The following is a 26,862-nucleotide window of genomic DNA, read 5'->3' as shown; positions in this document are numbered from 1 at the left end:
ATTTGAATGGAGCGGCCATTCGAACTGTATGGGACTGAGCGATGTACTTGGCTGTCCTCAGCAGTACCATAGACTTTGAATGGTCTTAACCATCACTGTATTCAAGTGGCGGACACGGGATGCCGGTTCTCATGACTAGTGGGGCTGTGTTTCAGGTTCAGAAAATCATTGAAGTTGAGGCAGTGTCACAACAGGATCGGTGGAGGTCCCAGAGGTCAGACCCTCACTGATCATAAAGTGATTCCACATGCTAATGATATCATTCACGACTGGAAAACCCCTTCTAAACAGTAGGTACCAACCGTTGTACTATAGGAGCGCACGCGACATGTGGTCAGCCATATTGTTAGCCCATTTCGGCCATAGCAAGTGTTAAATCCCATTTTTGTTGCTGCCCTTTGTCCCCCAGAATTAGAGATTAGTGCTGTACACAGAGGACATGCTTTTCAGCATGAGTCTCCTGCTCTGGATTTCGGTAGAATAGATTTACTAAGATGTCGTATTCTTCGCAATGAATGGTAAAGCATTTAGCCCGGGGTGCACTGTGCTGACAAAGGACTTTTTGACGTGCGAGCCTTTCAGTCAGTATGAGGTTTTTTGGTCAGGGCTTTTATTTGCTGTCAGTAAATCCCCCGGTCAATGCTTTATTCTCTGTTGAACTTGTGGCCTGTTTAAATAATTTGGCACTGGTCTCGTTTTTTGTGAGGCCTCACATGCACAGGGCTTGTGTTACTACTTGATTCACTTACATCGTGAGAACTTCTTTGAAGTCCTATAACCAGCTGAGTGAGAGACGTTCATCTTTTTTTCCTTCCAAGACGGTCTTCGTCTGGCATCTTCCTCGATGTCCCTGAAAATAAGAAGAGCCTGGAAGACATATAATTCATTTTAATATTCTTGCTGGTTTTCCTGCTGTCTTGCAGTTTCCATGCTTGTTGCGGCCTTCTGGTGGGTTCTTGCCTCGTGTGAAGGACCCAAGTCAAGTCTGTGTAGCATGGAGAGGATGCCTGCTGTATAGAAGATAGAACTTTCTACAGACACTACTTATAAATGAATATAGCAAATAGTCACAACCTGAACTAAAACCTGCCTAAGAAATAGTCTAAACTGGCTAATTTTCTTGAAGACCCATGGAGAATAGACCACCTTTTACAGGACTGATCCACGCATTTTGAGACAGCTTCATGGTTATCTAGTCAGAATAATGCAATAAAATGACCAAAAATTTATTAAGGCCAATTCCATTATCCTTTCCCACCGCTGGGTCCCATTGGATACTAAAGGGGCCCCATTTTTTAATGCCCTGTTAGGGTGAATTGATATCATAGAAGGGGTTCCTTGCTCAAGACTACTCTCTATGAGTTAGAATGAAGAGCTGCTCTGTAAGGCTACTTTCACACTTGCGCTTGATCGGATCCGTTCTGAACGGATCCGATCATATTAATGCAGACGGAGGCTCCGTTCAGTACGGATCCGTCTGCATTAATAACTTAGAAAAATTTCTAAGTGCGCAAGATGCCTGAGCGGATCCGTTCAGACTTTCAATGTAAAGTCAATGGGGGACGGATCCGCTTGAAGATTGAGCCATATGGTGTCATCTTCAAGCGGATCCGTTCCCATTGACTTACATTGTAAGTCTGAACGGATCCGCTCGCCTCCGCACGGCCAGGCGGACAGCTGAACGCTGCTTGCAGCGTTCAGCTGTCCGCCTGGCCGTGCGGAGGCGAGCGGAGCGGAGGCTGAACGCCGCCAGACTGATGCAGTCTGAGCGGATCCGCTCCATTCAGACTGCATCAGGGCTGGACGGAGGCGTTCGGGTCCGCTCGTGAGCTCCTTCAAACGGAGCTCACGAGCGGACCGACGAACGCTAGTGTGAAAGGAGCCTGAGAGTGGCTCCCACTATAGTGGACCTGACCAGTCCATGCATTACATAGATGGACAACCATGTGAAATTGCTATATTTCTCCCCGCAGAGGTTCTGCAGAGCGGGTGAGTGACAAGCTGAAGCTCATGCCAGGAAATGACTGAGGGGTTAGAGAAGTTGGACTCATTACCATAGATGTTTTTAAAAAGGGAATATCTTGGTGAGGCAACCCCTTAAAGGGGCTGCTAGAATGCACCTTCATTTCATGACCAGTGGGGATGCAACTTCTGGGACGCCCACCGATCCTGAATGTGGCCGTGCTACAGAGGTGTCATTGTTATGGCCCCTTCATTCTCGGGATTGGTGGGACCGGACATTCACCAATCATAAGGTGATGACAATACTGCTTTAAAGGGGTGTTCTGGTATCAAGGGGCATTTTACTTATGCCCCGTAGCCTGCATCACCTACTGACAGATTCATACTTACCTGCTCTCTGCCACTCTTTGCTCCCTGGCTTCTGCTCATCCTTATTCTGGTCCCCACCTTTTGGACATGGTTATGTGCGCCGCCGCAGCCAATGACTGGCACGTCATCGCTGAACCCTGTCATTGGCTACAGAGGCACACATGACCATGTCCATACCCGGCCAGAAGAAAACAAGGTGGGGATCGGAAGATGGATGAGCAGCGGAGCAGGGGGGAGCAGGTGAGCATGAATCTTTCAATATGTGATGCAGACTTTGGTACACAAGTAAAAGTCCATTATTACCTGAAAACTCCTTAAAGGATGTTTTTGTTAATATTAAATATTTTTGTATTCAGTATAATGTTACTTTTTAAAGATAAATTTCAGTGTTCTATAATTACATGTAATATTAATTATAATAGTATTGTTTAATGATATTGCAATCTTCATACTGAGCAATGAACGCACTAGGCTCTTTCTGTAGACCTAGACCCTGGCTATGGACGCTAATCTTAGCATATGCTGAGGTTGTCTAATAGCTGTTTGCTCAGTCACTGATTACCTGTAATGTTCCTCTGTATCATAGCGAGGTTTGGTTAATTGTCCGATGACTTATACATGCACCACAGAGCGCATTAGCAGGTAGGCCAGGTCACATCACATATGGGTCATACATTATAATTCAGCTCTCTTCATCGTATTTTACAAGATCTGTCACAGACCTGTTTGAATATACAAATGGATTCCAAAAAAGTTGGGACACTATACAAATCGTGAATAAATACTGAATGCAATGATGTGGAGGTGCCAACTTCTAATATTTTATTCAGAATAGAACATAAATCATGGAACAAAAGTTTAAACTGAGAAAATGTACAATTTTAGGAGAAAAATATGTTGAATCAGAATTTCATGGTGTCAACAAATCCCCAAAAAGTTGGGACAAGGCCATTTTCACCACTGTGTGGCATCTCCCCTTCTTCTTACAACACTCAGACGTCTGGGGACTGAGGAGACCAGTTTCTCCAGTTTAGAAATAGGAATGCTCTCCCATTCTTGTCTAATACAGGCCTCTAACTGTTCAATCGTCTTGGGCCTTCTTTGTTGCACCTTCCTCTTTATGATGCGCCAAATGTTCTCTATAGGTGAAAGATCTGGACTGCAGACTGGCCATTTCAGTATCCGGATCCTTCTCCTACGCAGCCATGATGTTGTGATTGATGCAGAATGTGGTCTGGCATTATCTTGTTGAAAAATGCAGGGTCTTCCCTGAAAGAGATGACGTCTGGATGGGAGCAGATGTTGTTCTAGAACCTGAATATATTTTTCTGCATTGATGGTGCCTTTCCAGACATGCAAGCTGCCCATGCCACACGCACTCATGCAACCCCATACTATCAGAGATGCAGGCTTCTGAACTGAGCGTTGATAACAACTTGGCTTGTCCTTGTCCTCTTTGGTCCGGATGACATGGCGTCCCAGATTTCCAAAAAGAACTTCGAATCGTGACTCGTCTGACCACAGAACAGTCTTCCATTTTGCCACACTCCATTTGAAATGATCCCTGGCCCAGTGAAAACGCCTGAGCTTGTGGATCTTGCTTAGAAATGGCTTCTTCTTTGCACTGTAGAGTTTCAGCTGGCAACGGCGGATGGCACGGTGGATTGTGTTCACTGACAATGGTTTCTGGAAGTATTCCTGAGCCCATTCTGTGATTTCCTTTACAGTAGCATTCCTGTTTGTGGTGCAGTGTCGTCTAAGGGCCCGGAGATCACGGGCATCCAGTATGGTTTTACGGCCTTGACCCTTACGCACAGAGATTGTTCCAGATTCTCTGAATCTTCGGATGATGTTATGCACAGTTGATGATGATAGATGCAAAGTCTTTGCAATTTTTCGCTGGGTAACACCTTTCTGATATTGCTCCACTATCTTTCTGCGCAACATTGTGGGAATTGGTGATCCTCTACCCATCTTGGCTTCTGAGAGACACTGCCGCTCTGAGAAGCTCTTTTTATACCCAATCGTGTTGCCAATTGACCTAATTAGTGTTAATTGGTCTTCCAGCTCTTCGTTATGCTCAAATTTACTTTTTCCAGCCTCTTATTGCTACTTGTCCCAACTTTTTGGGGATTTGTTGACACCGTGAAACTTTGAATCAACGCATTTTTCCTTTAAAATGATACATTTACTCGGATTAAACGTTTGATCTGTCATCTACGTTCTATTACAAATACAATATTGACATTTGCCATCTCCACATCATTGCATTCAGTTTTTATTCACAATTTGTTTAGTGTCCCAACTTTTTTGGAATCTGGTTTGTATTTAGCAATAAATCTTAATGGCAGCTTTCCCATTTTTTTATCTTTTTTTTTTTTTTTTAGCATACAACACTATCATTAAGGTCAAGACTAGGGATGAGCGAATCGACTTTGGATGAAACATCCGAAGTCGATTTGCATAAAACTTTGTTTCAATACTGTACGGAGCGAGCGTTCCTTACAGTATTAGAATGTATTGTCTCCGATGAGCCGAAGTTATTACTTTGCGAAGTCTCGCAAGACTTTGCATAATAACTTCAGAAATTGATTTATACTGTAAAAAACATTTCCCGAATTCTGGTTCAGTTCCAAGTGGTACCTTGGAACCGAACCCGAGTTCGGAAAATTGTTTCTACAGTAAAAATAAATTTCTGAAGTTATACTATAGTTATAGCAATAACTTCGGCTCATCGGAGCCAATACATTCTAATACTGTACAGAGCTCCTGCTCCATGCAGTATTGGAACAAAGTTTTATGTTTCATCCGAAGTCAATTCGCTCATCCCTAGTCAAGACGATCCAGATAGACTGTAACTTAATACCAGTGTCAATAAAGCCTAAGTTGACTTTATTGAGGGGTCCATTTTTTGAGTTCATGTCACTTTTCCTATGGTACTTCCATTGAGAAAAAGAATAATCGGAGAACAGTGCTGAAGAATGAGGTGACGGCATATCACTAGGACTGATGGGAAATGTAGGCTGCATTAGGGGAACTGGAATTGTATCTGACGGGATAAGGGAAACAAGATAGTTACAAGCCATTAAAGGGGCTATGCCCTGATTGCTGTAGAAAATGACTATCTCTTTCTAACAAAGCTAGAACCAACCCTGCACCTTAGGGCTCTTTCACACTTGCGTTCTTTTCTTCCGGCATAGAGTTCCGTCGTCGGGGCTCTATGCCGGAAGAATCCTGATCAGTTTTATCCTAATGCATTCTGAATGAAGAGAAATCCGTTCAGGATGCATCAGGATGTCTTCAGTTCCGGACCGGAACGTTTTTTGGCCAGAGAAAATACCGCAGCATGCTGCGCTTTTTGCTCCGGCCAAAAATCCTGAACACTTGCCGCAAGGCCGGATCCGGAATTAATGCCCATTGAAAGGCATTGATCCGGATCCGGCCTTAAGCTAAATGTTGTTTCGGCGCATTGCCGGATCCGACGTTTAGCTTTTTCTGAATGGTTACCATGGCTGCCGGGACGCTAAAGTCCTGGCAGCCATGGTAAAGTGTAGTGGGGAGCGGGGGGAGCAGCATACTTACCATCCGTGTGGCTCCCGGGGCGCTCCAGAGTGACGTCAGGGTGCCCCAGGCGCATGGATGACGTGATCGCATCCATGCGCATGGGGCGCTCTGACTTCATTCTGGAGCACCCCGGGAGCCGCACGGACTGTAAGTATACCGCTCCCCACTACTACTATGGCAACCAGGACTTTAATAGCGTCCTGGCTGCCATAGTAACACTGAAAGCATCTTCAAATGCTTTCAGTTCACTTGCGTTTTTCCGGATCCGGCGTGTAATTCCGGCAAGTGGAGTACACGCCGGATCCGGACAACGCAAGTGTGAAAGAGGCAGGGGACATGTCCATTCTGCTGTAGCCTCTTTCCTGTAGCTCGGTACAGCAGATATGCTTGGTGGCAGTTGAAGATTGAAACTGAGCATGTGTGACCACCTCAGTGTGGTGGACAAGAAATATAGAAAAGAATACATTTTATTAAAAAGCTCAGTGTCTGTAATAACGTTTTAATTATATGCATTTACAAAAATATTCAGATCCAGGTGCTGGTTTTATAAATGTAGAATATGTTTCATGGCACAACCCCTTTAATGGCACAAGAAAAACAGGCATACACAAGATGCTTTACATTATTCTTAGCCTATTCAGCTGTATATAACCATATTCTTTAAAGGGGTTGTTCCACGAAAAATATTCAACATTTTTCAAACCAGCGCCTGGATAGGAATACATTTGAGGTTGACATAAATGCTCAGTTTCATCCTTAAACTGCCACCAGAAAGGACATTCCCCCTGAGAAAGTACACACCCCCTGAGATGCCAGCTTGAAATAAATCTAGCAGAGCCACGAATGTGAAGATCTTTTGATCCACGTGAGGTACAGGGCTGGTTCTAGTTCGGTTTTTGTTCTTTGCATTACTCATGGGATAACCCCTTTAGGTCACGTGTCTCCTTGACCTGTAGCTTCTGGAAGTTTGAGAAATTGTCATGTTCTGGGCTACCACTGATTCAATGGAATAGAAGTTGAATATATGGTCTTTTTATGAGCGGCCCAGATGCAGAATATGCCTTTGTTTGAGTAGCACAATATGTAATTGAACTATTTACATGGTATGGAATTGGCACGGTCTTGGTTTCCCTTTGACTAAGACATAGAGGATTGTTTCCCCTGGGAAACGGTTAGAAGGTTTCCTATGGTCTTTAACTGGGTCAAAATGAACAATTCTCAACATTGTCAGAGAAAATGGTCTGATTTTGCCCATTTAAACCTCACTTTAAATGTTGTCCTTTACATGTTGTTATATATCTTGACGTAAATGATAGAATATTCAAGTTTCCTACTGGTGAACCTAAAGCGTCTTTCCACCTCTTTACCATTTTGATGTTTTTTTATAATCTAAACTGGTACAAAATTCTGTGCTGATTAATAATGGTTAAAGCTGTTTTGTTTCTGATGCAGAGCATCCTTATCCCCTGCCTTGACGTTATTTTAGATACCTGGAACCACCACTAGAGGGAGTTTAATTGGAGTTAGCTCATAAGCTCCCTCCAGTGGTGGTTGCTGGTAGCTAGAATTTTCTTATTTTACCCTGTCTGGGTAGGGAATATGGAGCTTTGTACACTGCTCAAAAAAATAAAGGGAACACAAAAATAACACATCCTAGATCTGAATTAATTAAATATTCTTCTGAAATACTTTGTTCTTTACATAGTTGAATGTGCTGACAACAAAATCACACAAAAATAAAAAAATGGAAATTACATTTTTCAACCCATGGAGGTCTGGATTTGGAGTCACACTCAAAATTAAAGTGGAAAAACACACTACAGGCTGATCCAACTTTGATGTAATGTCCTTAAAACAAGTCAAAATGAGGCTCAGTAGTGTGTGTGGCCTCCACGTGCCTGTATGACCTCCCTACAACGCCTGTGCATGCTCCTGATGAGGTGGCGGACGGTCTCCTGAGGGATCTCCTCCCAGACCTGGACTAAAGCATCTGCCAACTCCTGGACAGTCTGTGGTGCAACGTGACGTTGGTGGATAGAGCGAGACATGATGTCCCAGATGTGCTCAATTGGATTCAGGTCTGGGGAACGGGCGGGCCAGTCCATAGCATCAATGCCTTCGTCTTGCAGGAACTGCTGACACACTCCAGCCACATGAGGTCTAGCATTGTCTTGCATTAGGAGGAACCCAGGGCCAACCGCACCAGTATATGGTCTCACAAGGGGTCTGAGGATCTCATCTCGGTACCTAATGGCAGTCAGGCTACCTCTGGCGAGCACATGGAGGGCTGTGCGGCCCTCCAAAGAAATGCCATCTCACACCATTACTGACCCAATGCCAAACCGGTCATGCTGGAGGATGTTGCAGGCAGCAGAACGTTCTCCACGGCGTCTCCAGACTCTGTCATGTGCTCAGTGTGAACCTGCTTTCATCTGTGAAGAGCACAGGGCACCAGTGGCGAATTTGACAATCTTGGTGTTCTCTGGCAAATGCCAAATGTCCTGCACGGTGTTGGGCTGTAAGCACAACCCCCACCTGTGGACGTCGGGCCCTCATATCTCCCTCATGGAGTCTGTTTCTGACCGTTTGAGCAGACACATGCAATTTTGTGGCCTGCTGGAGGTCATTTTGCAGGGCTCTGGCAGTGCTCCTCCTGTTCCTCCTTGCACAAAGGCAGAGCGGTCCTGATGCTGGGTTGTTGCCCTCCTACGGCCTCCTCCACGTCTCCTGATGTACTGGCCTGTCTCCTGGTAGCGCCTCCATGCTCTGGACACTACGCTGACAGACACAGCAAACCTTCCTGCCACAGCTCGCATTGATGTGCCATTCTGGATGAGCTGTACTACCTGAGCCACTTGTGTGGGTTCTAGACTCCGTCTCATGCTACCACTAGAGTGAAAGCACCGCCAGCATTCAAAAGTGACCAAAACATCAGCCAGGAAGCGTAGAAACTGAGAAGTGGTCTGTGGTCACCACCTGCAGAACCACTCCTTTATTGGGGGTGTCTTGCTAATTGCCTATCATTTCCACCTGTTGTCTATCCCATTTGCACAACAGCATGTGAAATTGATTGTCACTCAGTGTTGCTTCCTAAGTGGACAGTTTGATTTCACAGAAGTGTGATTGACTTGGAGTTACATTGTGTTGTTTAAGTGTTCCCTTAATTTTTTTGAGCAGTGTATTAGAAAAGTGGAATTTCAACGACTAAAGATGGTTTAGCCTTATTAAAGGGGTTATCCGGGTTCAGAGCTGAACCTGGACATACCCAGAATTTCACCCAGGCACCCCCCCTGACAAGATCATCTGAGCAGTTCATGCTCCAATGCTCTCCTTTGCCCTGCGCGGATTCGCAAAGGGAAAAGGCATTATGTAGAGTTCCCTTGACGAATCGGGCTCTTCTTCGGGCCGCCCAGCAGTGAGCCCGGTGACGTCACTGGCACTGATGGGCGGGCTTTAGCGCTGCCCTAGCTTGTTAAATGGCTAGGGCAGTGCTAAAGCCCGCCCATCAGAGCCGATGACATCACCAAACACACTGCTGGACGGAAGTGTTTTATAGTAAATTAAAGAGCCCTTGCCCTGCGCGATCCTGCACAGGGCAAGGGAGTGCATCGGCGCATCAACCTCTCCAATGCTCATGTCAGGGGGGGCTTCCTGGGTGAAATTATGGGTATGTCCGGGTTCAGCTCTGAACTCTGACAACCCCTGTAATTAATAGGTAGATGTTCATTTTAAGTTGAACTTGGTCAAAAGTGTTCATGTCTTTTCACATTTGCTGGATTTCACTTTTAAAGTAACATGTGGACAATCCATGTCCCATGCATGTGACTGTATGCTATAATATTTTTCACCAGGACCCCAAATCAGACCCTCAATCCTCATTAGACCTCAGATCAAACCCCCAGTCTTCATCAGACCTCAGATCAGATCCTCAATCCTCATTAGATCTCAGATCAAACCCCCAATCTTCAAGACCCCAAATCAGACCCTCAGACCTCAGATCAAACCCCCAATCTTAATCAGGACCCCAAATCAAATCCTCAATCCTCATTAGATCTCAGATCAAACCCCCAGTCTTCATCAGGACCCCACATTAGACCCTCAATCCTCATTAGACCTCAGATCAAACCCCCAATCTTCATCAAGACCCCAAATCAGACCCTCAATCCTCATTAGACCTCAGATCAAACCCCCAATCTTCATCAAGACCCCAAATCAGACCCTCAATCCTCATTAGACCTCAGATCAAACCCCCAATCTTCATCAGGACCCCACATTAGACCCTCAATCCTCATTAGACCTCAGATCAAACCCCCAATCTTCATCAAGACCCCAAATCAGACCCTCAATCCTCATTAGACCTCAGATCAAACCCCCAATCTTCATCAAGACCCCAAATCAGACCCTCAATCCTTATTAGACCTCAGATCAAACCCCCAATCTTCATCAAGACCCCAAATCAGACCCTCAATCCTCATTAGACCTCAGATCAAACCCCCAATCTTCATCAGACCTCAGATCAGATTCCCAATCTTCATCAGACCTCATATCTGACATTAATAAAAGAACTCACCTCGGCCACTCGGGAATTCCAGCATGTTCTACCTACAAGAGCTGTGTCAGGACACAGCGCAGCGCCAGCAGACTTTTGGGGGTAAAAATGTATGAGTGAAAAATATGTTTATAGATGTATTTTTATTTTATTTTATTTTTTAATCTGTGAAGCATAATCGATATAGTCATACGGAGTCAGCCAAAAGAATAAACTTAGGTACAGTATTTATCAATTTATTTATAACAGTTTTTTATTTTTAGTCCTTTTATCATTTCTTTCAGATGCCCTTAATCTGTTCTGTTATAAAATAAAAAAATAGAAAACTTAAGTTATCTCAAAGCTTGTCTTCTAAAACAGTTGAGCGGAATATAAAAGCACAATAGTAGTCAGGTTATTAAACCAGAGACTGGTGAAACTATAGGAAGTCCTGTATGACATATAATCACTTCTAGCAAATCTGCCTCCCCAGCTGTGCCTCACCAACGCCTGTGGCCCGCAGCACCGCCCCAGTAGAGACGTGATTGATTAAATCCGACACGTGTGACCATGCCCTTAGAGGGTTTGGGCATTTTAACCTCACCCATTGCTAACTAGGTGTATAAAATCCAGAACACGGGCATGTAATCTCCAGAGTGACTCATTCCTCAGTGACTTCCATCATCTCTCAGCTGTAAGGCTGGCCATACACATGAGATGAATGTTGGGTGACTGCTATAATCTCCTGACCCCCCTCACAGACATGCATGCTCGGCTTAGGAGAGGGGAGAAAGATGCTGCCAGACTCCTCTAGCATTGGGGGGGGGAGAGAAAGAGTACACATAACTCTATGGACAACCATTGAGAAACCCTCACCCTGAAACCCAACCACGAAGTTGTGTCACTTCAGCAAATAGCATTTACTATGTAGAGCAACCCTACTAGCACGACCACCCTGTAATCCATCACTGGTGGTCGTGCTTGAACACTATAGGAAAAATCACAAGCCTAGGTGCACTCCCACAGTCCCAGCCACCAAATATGCCGGCGCTTTTACCTATAGTGTACAAACAAGAAACAAGCAGCGTATAATCTGATGGAAAAATGAATCCAGCCAGCAAAGGAAGCAATATGGACAATCACAATACATTAGTAAGTGGCTTCTATTAACTTCCTCTACATGATAAATGCTATTTGCTGAAATGAGACGACCCCTTTAAGACCCTGCCCTGTGCTGTTCCACTTTTACTCTTAAATATATTAATAAATTGACAACTTGGTGTTACCATTCCCCTTGTAAAGTGGATCCCGCGCTGCGACTGCCCATGCCATGCCCACCCACAATGACCTCTCAAGTTTGTGGCATATTCATGCGCTCATTAGTTGCATATGCAGCCAGTGACAACCTTAAAGGGGTTGTCCACTTTTAACATATCGATGACCTATCCTCAGGATAAAATCAGCCTCCTTCTCCCTCTGGCATTCCACTGAGCACTGCGTTCTCTTCATTGTTTACCCGCACTATGCTGCAGCCGGCGGTGCAGTGCAACTACAACCTCTACATCCCATTGAGGTAACGGATAGGTCCTTAATATGGGGGAAAAGGGTAGAAGCTGACATGTCCTTGCTTACTCTTATTCTGTCTCCACTGATTGAGCGGGCAGGGACAGTTGTCCATTTATTCATAAATTTCAAGTAGGAATAACAGAGGAATGGCACAAAACAGAGATCTAAGAAAAGATGCCCTGGACCAGGGCTGTAGATGGTGAGGACGCGGCCTTGTACGGCCTGGGAGGCTGACTCACTACTGATGCATCCATTCCTCTGCCCGTAGCCGCTGTGAGGAGCTCACAGTCTTCATGCAATCTGGTTCTTGTTGGTCCAGTTCACCGCTTTGACTAATAGTTATGCAATGAGGCATCATCGGGTAGTTATCCAGTGCGGCCCCTATTCAGGAAGCCATGTGTAGCTTGTTAACCCTGTCTATACTGGCAAATGAGGGCTGTGACCTTGGAGGTATGACACTTATATTGGCTGCTTGTCTGTAATGCTGTGTATATAGGGGCGCAGGAGGGTCCTTTTAGCATGGCTTCAGTTTTTAAAGGTGGGTTATAATGTGTTCAAATGTTCACCTAATTTAATTTAATTCTACTTACCCGACGCAGCCACTAGAGGGAGCTCTCTGGCTATGGGTTCATTCAGCCCTTATGGTTCCCTCTAGTGGTGGAAAAAAGAATTATAAATAAACTCTGTTTTCTCATGAATGGCTCAGATGGGGGACTCCATGAATTAGGAAACCCCTCTCAGTGCCATGACACCACAGTATCAGCTACTCCATTTTGCTTTAGTAGTGACTGTGCATGAGAAGAAATGCAGAAGCAGCTAATGATGTAGACTAATCCAGGGGTTCCAAGAACTGGCCAGTCTCCGTGGTGACCATGATTGGAGATGAACAGTCCATCTGTGGCCTCCGTTTATTTTTATGGAGAACTGAACATATGAACTACAGTTCCTTTCATCTTTTCGTCTTGGTGTGGGCTCTGGACAAAGTCGGCCTCCTTCTCCTTCTGGCAGCTGACAGTATAGTCCATCCGTACCTTCCCTGCAGCTATACTGCCATGCTCCTGCAGAGGATCTGCTCCTTCCCGTCCATGGAGGTCAGAAAGCTTTTTCTTTCGGCTGCCCTGCAGTGAACAGTGCAGAGACCTGGCTGTGAGGAGAGTGACTGAGCATGTGTGACCAGCAGCCCTGGGGTGGACATGCCCAGTGCTGCACACTTGGACCACCAGGTGGCACCATACTATGTAAGTAAATGTCATAATTTTTCACTGGATCATCATTTGAACAGCACATAAAAGGCAAATATGCTTGATTTTTTTTATGATCTGTCGGTGGACAGCCCCTTTAAAAACTGGTGTTAATAACTCAAGCCGTTGGTACTAAAAGATTTGTTAATTTTAGATGATTATCAAAAAGTTGTTCTACAATTTAAAGAAAGAGAAAAAAAAGTTCTTGTAACCACCAGTTTTTGCATCAGTTGATGCTGGGTTGTCATCACTGTAGGGGTTAATACAGCTTTGGAGGATTGTGCAGGAGGAGGTGTGGCGCTGTACAGTAGCTGTGGGGGCAGGAGCGATGCACAGGCTGCTGCTGCTGCTGCTGCTCTGCACAACTGGAGGAGGCAGAGGAACAGGCAGGATGTATGGAGCCAAAAGTGTGCGCAGAGTTCAGTCCCATCCATAGAGCGCCCCATAGAAAGCGGGCCCTGGAGGACCATGGTGGACAGCAGTGTTAGGAGACAGCTTTTCTCCTATAAGGTGTGTGAACTGGACCATAATAAATACAGATGCAGCAGAGCTGAGCTTGTCAGATGTAGGAGAGCTGAGCTTGTCAGATGTAGGAGAGCTGAGCTTGTCAGATGTAGGAGAGCTGAGCTTGTCAGATGTAGGAGAGCTGAGCTTGTCAGATGTAGCAGAGCTGAGCTTGTCAGATGTAGGAGAGCTGAGCTTGTCAGATGTAGGAGAGCTGAGCTTGTCAGATGTAGGAGAGCTGAGCTTGTCAGATGTAGCAGTGCTGAGCTTGTCAGATGTAGGAGAGCTGAGCTTGTCAGATGTAGCAGAGCTGAGCTTGTCAGATGTAGGATTGCTGAGCTTGTCAGATGTAGGAGAGCTGAGCTTGTCAGATGTAGCAGAGCTGAGCTTGTCAGATGTAGCAGAGCTGAGCTTGTCAGATGTAGCAGAGCTGAGCTTGTCAGATGTAGCAGAGCTGAGCTTGTCAGATGTAGCAGAGCTGAGCTTGTCAGATGTAGCAGAGCTGAGCTTGTCAGATGTAGGAGAGCTGAGCTTGCCATTTGTCCCCTCTCATAGTTCTATCACTGTACACTATGTGTGTTTTTACATTGGGGTTGCTGGTTAAACTAGTATATTAACATACAAATTCATCTCTGCTACATCAGTTTTATATAATATCCTTATATTTATGTGTGGTGTTCTCTTTTATTGTTTTTCAAATATATAGATATGAGATAGATAGATATTAGATAGATAGATAGATGATAGATAGATAGGAGATAGATGGATAGATATTAGATAGATGGATAGATATGAGATAGATAGATAGATAGGAGATGGATAGATAGGAGATAGATAGATAGATGAAGGAAAAAAAACTTTATTGTCCTCAGTGGGGACATTTTGGCATAACGGCAGCAATCACATTCACAATAGGAGCAAAAATAAGAGTAATTAGAAATGAAAGAGTAAAATAGATATGAGAGAGAGATACATAATAGATATTAGAAACATGATACATATTAGATAAATGATATAGATGAGACATAGATCTATATATACAGTGTGTGTGTGTGTAGATATATATCAGATAGATATCAGACTTTTCAATACGTGAGATCAGAGAATTCGTTCTTCACCTCTGACCTCCTCGCCGTCCCCCCTATATTCTGTAACTTCCCCAAACGCTCGCTCCATCTTTACGCTTTATGTCTTGTAAGAAGCGCCTGAAGATTGTGAAACTCCTCGCACGTGTTTATGAACTGATCATTTGCTGGAAACCGATAAGCACAGAGCAGTTTAGTGGTATAGCAGAGCTGAGTTTGTCTGGGGCTGCATCAATGTCTCCTCAGAGTTATGATGTAGGTTTTCCTGCAGTCCTATGTAAATCTAGAATGGCATCAGGGTGTATCAATCCCAGCTCTGCTTCCATGTATATGAACATGCAGGTTTGTAGATAATTTTGTCGCGATGTCTATAGATGTCAGCAGAACTGTCCGGCGCGGTGTGACAGTTGTTGCTTGGGATGACCTCTTGTGTGTTTTTGTTCCTGCGGATGCTGACTGCTCCTTCATTGACTCAGAATCTGACTTCTTACATAAACACGCGTCATCTCTCACCCTGCTCCACACGGAGTATTTTTCATATAATCACTTTATGATGACATCTTATTATTGCCTTGAATTCTTCAGAATAGCAGATATGAGTTTGTTAATTGGCGCATTAGGCTGTGCAATCTTGTTATCTTTACATAGGACTGCAGGTCGGTCTACTGCATTGCCTTAAAGGGGTTTTCCTGTAAAAAATGATTTAAACCGCTTCCTGCAGCATGGCCCCTGAAAGTGTGGATTCCATTCTTGCAATGGTCAGATCTGCGGCAGAATCCACAAGTAACACATGCAGATTTCGCTGCGGATTTGGTGCGGAAACGTACAGATATTTTCTGCAGAATTTTTGCAGGTCTATGGGTAGCCTAAAAGAGTTTCCCCAAAAAGATTTATCCCCTTTCAACAGGATTGATCAGAAATGTATGATCGTTCCAACTGATGGGACCCCCCCCCCCCAAATCACAGAAACGGGGGCCCCCCGAGTGCCCTGTGTGAATGCAGAAGTGGGGTTCATACATGTGGAGAGGGGTCACTCGTCTGCACTAGCGCTCCATTCACACAGGAGACCCAGCAGGGGCCCCCTTACTCAGGACGAGTTGGGGTCCAAGCAGTTGTGATGGGTGATAAATATTTATGGGAAATCCCCTTTAACCCTTCCATGGCTAGGGGTGTTTTGGGCCTTTATGACCAGAGCAAAATTTCACCTCTCAGAATTCTGCAGTCTAAGGCCTCATGCACACGACCGTTGTTGTGTCCCGTGTCCGTCGTTCCATTTTCCGTGATTTTCTGCGGACCCATTGACTTTCAATGGGTCCGTGTAAAACTCGGCTAATGCACCGTTTGTCATCCACGTCCGTGATCCGCGTTTCCAGTCCGTAAAAAAAAAGGACCTGTCCTATTTTTTTTCACGGACAACGTTTCGCGGACCCATTCAAGTCAATGGGTCCGTGAAAAACACCGAGGCACACAAGATTGTCGTCCACGTCCGTTTTTTTTCCTATAATTTGCATGGCAAACTTGACTTAGATTTTTTTTTTTACTTTCCTTCATGTCTGGAGATCCTCCAAAAATAAAGGAAGACACGCGGAAACGGATCACGGAACAACAGAACCCCTTTTTGCGGACCGCAAAAAAATACTGTCGTGTGCATGAGGCCTAAAGCGGATTTTTTTGTTTAGTTTTTCACTGTACCCCCAATTTTTATTTTTTGCTGCAGGGCACATGGCGCTTTCTCATTTTCTAGGTCTTAATAAATGGTGAGAAACGGGGGGAAAAAAAATTTTCTTTTTTTTTTTTTTTTATGTTTTAACATAGTTTGTTCAAGAAGTAATATTTACCTAAAATATTTACTTCTGTAATTCTCCCTTGTATAGCGATGTGAAATATTAGTACATTGTGTGATGTCACTACAGCCCTATTATACCTTTATACGGATCTCCCTCCTTTGGCCTCATGCACACAAACGTATTTTCTTTCCAGGTCCGTTCCGTTTTTTTTGCGGACCGTATAAGGAACCATTTATTTCAATGGGTCTGCAAAAAAAACGGAAAGTACTCCGTGTGCATTCCATTTCCGTATGTCTGTATTTATGTTCCGCAAAAAAAATAGAACATGTCCTATTATTGTCCGCATTACGGACAAGGATAGGATTGTTCTATTAGGGGCCAGCTGTTCCGTTCCGCAAAATACGGAATGCACACGGATGTCATCCTTATTTTTTGCGGATCGCAAAATACATGCGGTCGTGTGCATGAGGCCTTTAGCTGCAGCCTCTGGACGTCAATGATAATCATCCAAGTGCAGACATTTTTAGGTGAAGCAGAGGTGTGTTTTTTTTTGGAGGAGATGGAGGTGCTTTTCTATGTTTTCCTATTTATTATTTAATTAACTTTTTATTTATTTTATTTTTTATAGACTTTTTTTTTTTACACATTTTCTCTAATTATTAATATTATTATTGTTATTTTTTTTTGTGCGGGCCCAGGTTAGCAGAGAGGACATTATCGACGACGTGTTCCCGGCTGTCGCATATGCAGATAGCAGCGATCTAATGATAATATCCCATAGAACACGGTCACTAGGGATCTGTATAGGACAGGCATATAGGAAAGATTGTGTCTTCTCTGCCGGCCTCCAAGCCTTTCTGCACAGGGCACCCCTCTGATGTCATCACTAAGCGTTTCGGCATTTTGGAGCACAGCGCTCACCCTGACAGGGAATGGGTTTTTTCTGTCCCTTGTCACATTACAGGATTGGGCTGTCACAGTAGCTGTCAGTGCCATCACACAGTATGTACATTAACAGGCTACTGGAGCAGGGACCATTCCATTAGCTTGCTGATTTTACATTGTGTAGTTCGGAAGGGGTTAACAGGAGCCACTGGACTGGGTGCCCACTGTCAGCACCCAGACCAGGGGCTGTTACCGTACAGAAAGGACAATTGTGCAAAGTGTCCCTCTGCAACCTGCTGTATATTTGGGTTAGATCTTGCTTTCCCCTTTGTTTGCTGGTCTCCTGTAATCCTGCGGGATCGGAAGGTGCTTTCCAGGCAGTAATTACTCCGTGCGTGTTTCTGCCGGTCGACTTGTTTGCACAGTCTGTGATCACCTTCTATTCGGATGAGGTAAAATATTTATGTGCCTCTAATATCATTTCCATGCCTTTTAATTCCTTTTTGCCGCAAGACAAACTACTTAGAGAGCAAGTAATCCCATTAATGCAAGGCAGGTAGTGTATATGGGAGTCGCCACAGTCCTCATCTAGAAGCTCCACCAGCTAAGGCCTCTTTCACACGAACGTGTGCGCTCCGTGGCCGTATTGCGGATCCGCAATACACGGGCGCCGTTCCGTGTGCATTCCGCATTCACTTCAATGGGTCCGCAAATCCGGAGATGCGGAATGGTGCGGAACGGAAGCACGGAACGGAACCCTATGGAAGCACTACGGAATGCTTCCGTGGGGTTTTGTCCCATACTACCGTTCCGCAAAAAGATGGAACATGTCTTATCTTTTTGCGGAACGGGCGGATCGCGGAACTATTAAAGTGAATGGGTCCGCTATCCGCTGCGGCTGCCCCACGGTGGGTGTTCGTGCATTGCGGCCTGCAATTTGCGGGCCGCTGCATGGCGATGGGGCGCACACCTTCGTGTGCAAGGGGCCTACGGGGTGTATGGGGAGCACTGTATGAGAGAGAGGTCATCTGTCACCACCGTCCTCAACTAAGAAGGCGCACGTGTATTTTAGTCTATGGGGGAGATTTATCGGAGATTTATCAAGACCATTGCTTTCTGCACTTGTTTTGATTTCCCCTACGCTACCATAGACTTCTAGCTTCATTTTCGCCAGAAAACTGGTGTAAAAAACGGTTGTAAATGAAGATAAATTTGTCACGGTGGCAGGCCATGCACCCTTTCCACCCTTGCCATGTCCCCTTTCAGAAAAATAGCGAGGGCGGTGTAATTGTGACAATTTTTTAAAAGTCACGGACAGGCAGTTTGCGACTTTTTAACACCATTTTTCTGGTGGAAACCAAATTATAAATCTCCCCCTATATGTGTTCATCATTTTGCTGGAAAACGCACGATATTCAGGGCAGATTCAGCAACTGATTTTTCTGCATTTTATTCTCTGTCAATCAAAGTGCGGAGGGCTCAGCAGTTGCAGAGAGAGCAGAGCCTCTAGGTGTAATGGCAACGCCCTGTTGCTCCTAGAGGCTCATTTGCATATAATAAAACATAATTTTTCTCAGTGATGCGGGCACATATGAACAAGGGACCAACACAGATGCCTCCAGCTGCCAAGCGCAGTGTCATAGGGACAAAACTGCTGACAGATGCCCTTTATACCCTATTCACACTTCAGTGTTTGTTCAGTGATTTCCATCAGTGATTGTGAGTCCAAACCAGGTGCAGATCTAAACACAGAACAGGTGCAGGTCTTTCCCTTATGCCTTATGTCTGTGGAGGCTCCAATCCTGGCTTTGGCTCACAATCACTGATGGAAATCACGGACCAAAACACTGACGTGTGAACGATAAAATTCTGTCGGCCTGCAGCCACCACCAGGGGGAGCCCTTCTTTTTTTTTGAAAGGATGAGTGTGTTTACTCCTAATATATTATAAAGAATATGAGGTGTCACCTTGGAGGTCCGTCTCCGGTATATATGTGCACCGCCTGCGGCCTTGTGATTTTTGAATGATCACAGAACTCCTGTGTCTGCTGATATGCATATTCCAAATACATTAAATGGGGTTTTCCATAGAGGATTCTAGGTCAGAAGGGGTTAATTAAAGAAGAATCATTACTCACCTCAACCAATCCGTTGCCGTTCCGACGCTGCTGCAGTCCCCGCTAATCTTCAACGCAGTTCCCTTATTAAATGGCTTTAACTCTGATGCTCCTGATGCCGAATTACCGTCACTAATGGTTTTATGCGTAGAGATGTCCATTCTGATAATATTCCTCATTCTCCCAAACCATAATAACCATGGAATGTGTTTGGATAAAACGAGCACAACTTGCGCTGTGTCTGATAGTGCCCCAGAGGGCGAGAGTCTATAACATAGCCGCAGCCTCGCCCTCTGTGTGGTTTACTCTACATTCCAGTTGTGTGGTATCCATGTGGTTTGAATAAATATTTTCGGTTGTGTAATATTTGAAGAGAGATACGTGGGAAGGTATATTATGTGCCGAACAGCGACTATGCTCAACCAAAGCCTCCTTGCTTTACACCAGGCCCACCCCATGAACAATTTCCCTTTCTTTAAACATTAGAACAACCAATTGGCGCAGTCTAACCGGCAGTCAGACTCTTGGCGCCATGTCGATGGGTGATAGTGCAATAAAACGTTTTCGCATATTAGTGACTACCTAGGGGACAGGCTTCGAGGCAGGCTATCTTCCCTCTTTCAAGTTGCCCTTTTTAATGCTGTACCCCATGGTGCTTACTGTTGATGGTTTTTCATATAAACTTTTGTTGAGAAGCTGGGTGACAACCTGTAATGGCCGCCATATAGATGTCATGGGGTGGAGCCCTTCCTCATCCTATATGTTACATGGACAGCTACTCTTTTCATATATAGTTAGATACAGCTTCCCTTGATGATTACTGCTGATTGCCTGCGGGTTAGAAAAGCTATACCTGAGGTGATCGGTGCACCTAATAGATGTTCTTTATGAGGCAACTCCTGCAGGATGGTCCGCCATTCAGGAGGACATTGGCTACAACGGGTCTCTCTCTGGAGGATCCAACGTTTCCATGCATTGTTTGGACGATCCATTGATTTTGTTGAGAAATATTTAGTGTCGCTGAACTTTATATGAACTTTTTATAGCAACATAAAAAGGCTTTGATTGGTAATGGTCTGAGAAGTAATAGAGATGGGCCCATAGTTTTACTATTGAGCCCATCCCAACATTAAGATGCTGTTAGGGAGTTCTTATAGCAAAAAAAGGTCACCCAAAGATCCCCTTTGCACACCATGACCTACATGTATGTCCCAGGTCCACAAGGAGTGTATGAAGCTGCTGTCATGGCATCCTGGGGCCTACTGTAGGTCTCTGGAGCAGTTGTGCTGGCATCCCGGGGCCTACTGTAGGTCTCTGGAGAAGTTGTCCTGGCATCCTGGGGCCTACTGTAGGTCTCTGGAGCAGTTGTCCTGGCATCCTGGGGCCTACTGTAGGTCTCTGGAGAAGTTGTGCTGGCATCCTGGGGCCTACTGTAGGTCTGTGGAGCAGTTGTGCTGGCATCCCGGGGCCTACTGTAGGTCCCTAGAGCAGTTGTGCTGGCATCCTGGGGCCTACTGTAGGTCTCTGGAGCAGTTGTGCTATCATCCTGGGGCCTACTGTAGGTCTCTGGAGGAGTTGTGCTGGCATCCCGGGGCCTACTGTAGGTCCCTAGAGCAGTTGTGCTGGCATCCTGGGGCCTACTGTAGGTCTCTGGAGCAGTTGTGCTATCATCCTGGGGCCTACTGTAGGTCTCTGGAGGAGTTGTGCTGGCATCCTGGGGCCTACTGTAGGTCTCTGGAGCAGTTGTGTTGGCATCCTGGGGCCTACTGTAGGTCTCTGGAGGAGTTGTGATGGCATCCTGGGGCCTACTGTAGGTCTCTGGAGCAGTTGTGCTGGCATCCTGGGGCCTACTGTAGGTCTCTGGAGTGGTTGTCAGGGCAGCCTAGGGCCCACTAAAGGTCTCGGCAGGGTGTAATAGGATCCTAGTAAAATCAGAATATCCTGTAATATTGAAGTATTGTGAAAGCGATCAAGGCATCACAGGTGTTTATAAAATATTAACATTTACAAATATAAAAAAGTAAAAGGTTTCCCATTTATCATGCAAATAAATACATAAAAATTGAATTGGTATTGCCACATCTGAAAATGTCTGAGATATTGAAATAATCACATTACTTGTCCTGTAACATGAACACTGTGGAAACATTTATATATGTATATATAGTGCCAGAGCTGCTGTTTTTGGTCACCTTACCTCTCCCCCCAAAAATGGGATAAAAATCTACTAAAAAGTCGTATGTGTGCCCCAAGAAAGTGGCAATAAATATGCCCCCTCGCATAGCATAATTGATGGAAATATACGGTAAATAAAAAACTGTTTTGGGAGTTAGAATATGGGGCCACAAAGCAAATTTTTTATGTTTTTTAAATAGTAAAACATAAACGCTTCAAAAAATGTTAAAAAAGACCTGTCACCAGTCCTGACATTACAATATGATAAGTACCTGGCACTGTAGGGCATATTGAGAAGATGTGATATGGCTTATTTTTTTCCGATGTGCTGCTCTGTTCCCCGTTCTGGTTTCCCGCCCTGTGTGCTAATCCCTACCATCGGTACAGGGAGGAGGAGACGGCTTTGTTTCTCAGGGGGCGTCTCCTTCTCCATTGGCTGTGAGCTGGCTAATTGCAGCGGAGAGCGTCACAGCCAGGGAGAAAGAGACGCCCCCTGAGGAACATGGTCCTCTCCTCTTCCCTGTTACCAATGGTATGGATAAGCATACAGGGCAGCAAACCAGAACGGGGGGAACGGAGCAATGTTACATCTCCTCAACATGCCCTACAGTGCCAGCTATTTATATTGTAATGTCAGGACTGGTGAAAGGTCCTCTATAATATCGCTATAATCATAAGACCAGCAGAATAAGGGAATCGTGTCAATCAGGAATGACGAGAGACAACACCCCCCAAAAAATACATTAAAATGGTGGAATTGAATTTTGTTCCCATTTTATCCCCGAAATATTTTTTACAGTTTCACAATAGATTATGTGGAATGCTGCCATTAACAAAAATCTAAGTCTTTCCAGGAAAAAAAAAAAGCCCTTGTACAACTAGATCTGTGGAAAAGTACAAAGTCATTCCTCTTTAGAAGGTGAAATGGAAGAATGAAAATGTCAGCGGCAGCGCCAAAGCTTGTTTTGGACCTGATGGGGTTAATGAGTAATGAGTTTCATGAATAACCATTCGTAATGTTTTTATATCATTAAAATTCTTCTTGCTAGGCCTTGTGCACACAACCGTATTTTGGGTCCGCGTACGATCCGCAGAAAATTGTGCATTTTTATGGTGCCGTAAAAAATAAATAAACGGACAGTAAGTGGATGTTATCCGCCTGCTCTCCGCATCTGTGCAGCCGTTCAGCAAGTGATAGAACGTGTCGTATTCTTGTCCGTTTTATGCAGAAGAATATTAATTTCTACAGTAAGTGCGAGATGCACAACGGCCGGTGTCTGTAGTTTGCAGATCCACGGTTTGTGGACTGCAGAGCGGCAATGGCCACGCGCACGAGATAGGCAGCTCTCGCAGGGACAGCTCATATATTAGGGGATCGCTATTTATGCAATGCTCCAATGTAAGCTGCGACACGGCCCCAAAAACGGGCTTTGTGACCCTTTTTCCTACCTGCATGGTATACTGCAAGAGACCCTGGAAACCCATAGCCTCCATTTGTAAGTCCCAGCCTCCGTTACGGAGATGCTCGGTGTATGGGTTTTGGAAGCATCTAGAAGAAGAGGCTAGTCCTCAGATTGTGAGCGTTACTCTCCTTCCTGCCGCTTCTCATCAATATTAATCACACGCGCTCAGGTCATGTAAGGATCGCCTTGATCTATTTTCAGATTGAAAGCTTTTTTTTTTTCGCTCTGCGCTGATAAACACGGGACCCTTATATAGGCCAAGTATTAAGAATGCAGGAGGCCGTCTCGTCAGCTTACTTTCAGCTCCATGTGTAGGCCTGTAAATATTGTATCGCAGGCGGCCCACTTCTCCGCTTTTGTACTGCATATTTGATTTATACCGTCGGCGTGAGCAGTACCATAAGGTATCCGTTGTCACATGTCATCCGTACTGATGTATAGTCACAGAGGGGACACACGAGGGTCTGAGGTTCACCATTTTGTCAATCTAGGGGGTCATTTATTTTTCTGAAATATGCCTATATTAGGTGTATTGCGGGCTCAGACATGTCCTCCACAGTCAGATATGTTGGCTAATCTCTCAATTTTACCATCAGTATGAGGGTTTAGTACGACCGCAGAGTGCGCCTGTCTTTGCAAATATTATTATATTGTTATAACGGTTAGTTGCGCCACAATCCGCGACTTCTCCCCACTTACGCCAGGTCTAAAATTGTGGGCGTGGCCTGGGCGAGGACGGGCCGGCAGCTCGGAAGCTGTCCTACATTTAGAACCGGCGGAGGATCCGCTGAAGTTATGAAGAGGCCGGCTTACGGCTTTATAAAGACCGTCGTGTTAATAAATGCGCCCCCTAGTGTTTATCCCCAATATAGGGGACAAGGAGGAATACCCCTTTAATCATGAAATTGTATTGTCTAGTGGCACTAGTACTGCCAATAACCATTGACAAATATGCAGTATTATAACTCCTTTAAAAGACATCTCCTTCCAAACATGAAACGTAAGTGCGGTTGTTCCTGCAGGGCCGATATCATTGTAGTGGGGTAGAAAGAGCTGGAAACTTCCATTGAAATGAATGTGACCTGTTCTTAAAGGGGTTGTCCAAAATTTTAAAGAGGTTTTCCCTATCCTCGGGGATAGGTCATCAATATCAGATTGGTGGGGGTCAAACACTCGGCACCCCTGCCGATCAGCTGGTCGAGGGGAAGGCTGCGCTCCATGTCAGCGCAACCTTCCCTTGTTTGTTTACAGCGCAGCGGTGAGCCGGTGTAACTACATGCCGTCCCATTCATTTCAATGGGACTTCTCCTTTTCTATTCAAGTGTACAGGAATGAGCTGCCCCATAGAAGTGAATGGCGCGGCTTGTTATTACACTGGTCACCGTTGTGCTGTTGACGGCAAGCAGGTAAACAAACAAGGGAAGGATGCGCTCGCACTGAAGTGCGGCCTTCCCCTCGACCATGTGATCGGCGGGGGGTCGGGTGTCGCATCCCCACCGATCAGATCACCTATCCTGAGTCTGTTATTTTGCTGGTGATTGATGTTCAGGTTTCATCCTCGTGCTCTATCATTGCCTCTTCTTCTACTTCCTTGTCATTTTTAAAGGGCATCTGTCAGCAGTTTTGTACCTATGACACATGCTGACCTGTTACATGTGCACTTGGCAGCTGAAGGCATCTGTGTTGGTCCCATGTTCATATGTGCCCGCATCGCTGAGAAAAATTGTGTTTTATTATATGCAAATGAGCCTCTAGGAGCAACGGGGGCGTTACCATTACACCTAAAGGCTCTGCTCTCTCTGCAACTGTGGCAACCTATGAACTTAGATTGGCGGTAACAGACAGTGTAAATGTCATCCCACCTGCCTGGCCCTATCAATCAAACTGGAGAGGGCACCGCAGTTGCAGAGAGAGCAGAGCCTCTAGGTGTAATGGTAACGCCCCCGTTGCTCCTAGAGGCTCATTTGCATCTAATAAAACATCATTTTTCTCAGCGATGCGGGCACATATGAACATGGGACCAACACAGATGCCTTCAGCTGCCAAGCGCACATGTAACAGGTCAGCCGGTGTCATAGGGACAAAGCTGCTGACAGATGCCCTTTAAGACTCTGCGCCTTGTCTGCAGGATTACTTGCCTGTGTCAGATGTAAATCTCTAGCCTTTGAGCGCCGTTCCTGCTCCCATAACAATCCGGGCCGATCTGACTCATAAAATATACATGAAAGTCTCTTCTGTTTTGGTGCAAACTAGAACATCACATGAAATGTATTTTCCCATAGACAGGCGGAGGAGTAAACAGAGACTTTGTGAGGAGCTTCCAATAAACTCCCTCTTGTCTGTAATTGCGGGTTATTTCAATTTCCCTGCAGATCTGGCCCCGATCCTTGGAAACAACGCTGATACGTAAAGAGGATATTTCAAGTTCTGATCCTAGAGGACGGATTGTCCTGCGGGTTCTGGGTTTAGGAACTGAGAATTGCAAAAAAATAGTCTATGCTAGGCTAGCTTCCTCAATAGGCTAGTCTAGATGGGGTCTTCACTACTGTCACTTGAAAGCAGACATGGGGGGAAATGAGTAGCGGATGTGGTTTTTGAGCCTTTTTTTCCTGCCAGGATAGAAGCCATACATAAAGCATTTAAAATTCAAAATCAGAACATTTATAGGGGTTGCATCACAAAGTATATTCTACATTTTTCATACCAGCACCTGGATCTGAATACTTTTGTAATTGCATGTAATTAAAGGGGTTCTGCACTTTCATTTAACTGATCTATTCTCTGGATAGATCATCAGCTTCTGATCGGCGGGGGTCCGACACACGGGACCCCCGCCGATCAGCTGTTTGAGAAGGTAGCGGCGCTCCAGCAGCGGCGCGGCCTTCTCACTGTTTACCGCCGGCCCACTGACGTCACGACTAGTATCAACTAGTGTGGGCGAGGCTAAGCTCTGTTCACTTGAATGGAGCTTAGCCCCGCCCACGCTAGTTGATACTAGTCAGTCATGACGTCACTTGGCCGGCGGTAAACAGTGAGAAGGCTGCGGTGCTGCTGGAGCGCTGCTGCCTTCTCAAACAGCTGATCGACAGGGGTCCCGGGTGTCGGACCCCCGCCGATCAGATGCTGATGATCTATCCAGAGGATAGATCGATCATCAGTTAAATGAAAGTGCAGAACCCCTTTAAATATTTAGTATAGCCAGTGAGCTATTCAATAAAATGTATCTGCTGTTTGTCCTTTTCCTTGTTTTTTTTTCTCCATCTCACTGAGGTGGTCGAACGTGCTCAGTTTAATCTTCAACTGCCACCAGCCATATGCTGTGGCAGTTACAGGGAGAGAGCTGCAGCAGCAAGGACACGCCCCCTGAACTGCAGCAGCTAGTACATGCCCCATGAGCTGCAGCAGAAAGGACACGCCCCATGAGCTGCTAGGCTGAAGATAACCTAGCAGAGCAATTGAAGCAATGAATGTAGAGATCTCTGGACCCCTGTGCTGGTTCTAGCTTTGTTAGACAGAGATTGTCATGTGCTATATGATGTCTGATTTTCCATTTTTACATCAAATATGGTATAACCCCCTTAAGCCCTCGCCCCAGGACTCCCCTCAAATCTCCTACT

The 26,862-nt window shown here is 45.2% G+C and overlaps 1 protein-coding gene across 4 annotated transcripts in view; it reads left to right on the top strand.

Annotated features, from left to right (window-relative positions):
• The window catches only part of PDZD2 (PDZ domain containing 2), a 287,308-nt gene that overhangs the window by 142,091 nt on the left and 118,355 nt on the right, over positions 1-26,862 (top strand). Inside the window, exon 1 of one of the 4 annotated variants that reach the window (XM_044276398.1) lies at positions 13,579-13,740. The exons of the other annotated variants lie outside the window; for them this stretch is intronic. The gene's annotated coding sequence lies outside the window, so the exon portion shown is untranslated. Of the gene's footprint in view, positions 1-13,578; positions 13,741-26,862 lie in introns of those variants that run through there. 4 annotated transcript variants of the gene reach the window in all.

The sequence above is a fragment of the Bufo gargarizans genome, chromosome 1 (assembly GCF_014858855.1).
Source record: "Bufo gargarizans isolate SCDJY-AF-19 chromosome 1, ASM1485885v1, whole genome shotgun sequence".
Taxonomy (NCBI): Eukaryota; Metazoa; Chordata; class Amphibia; order Anura; family Bufonidae; genus Bufo; species Bufo gargarizans.
This window is presented reverse-complemented; position numbering and strand designations above follow the sequence as displayed.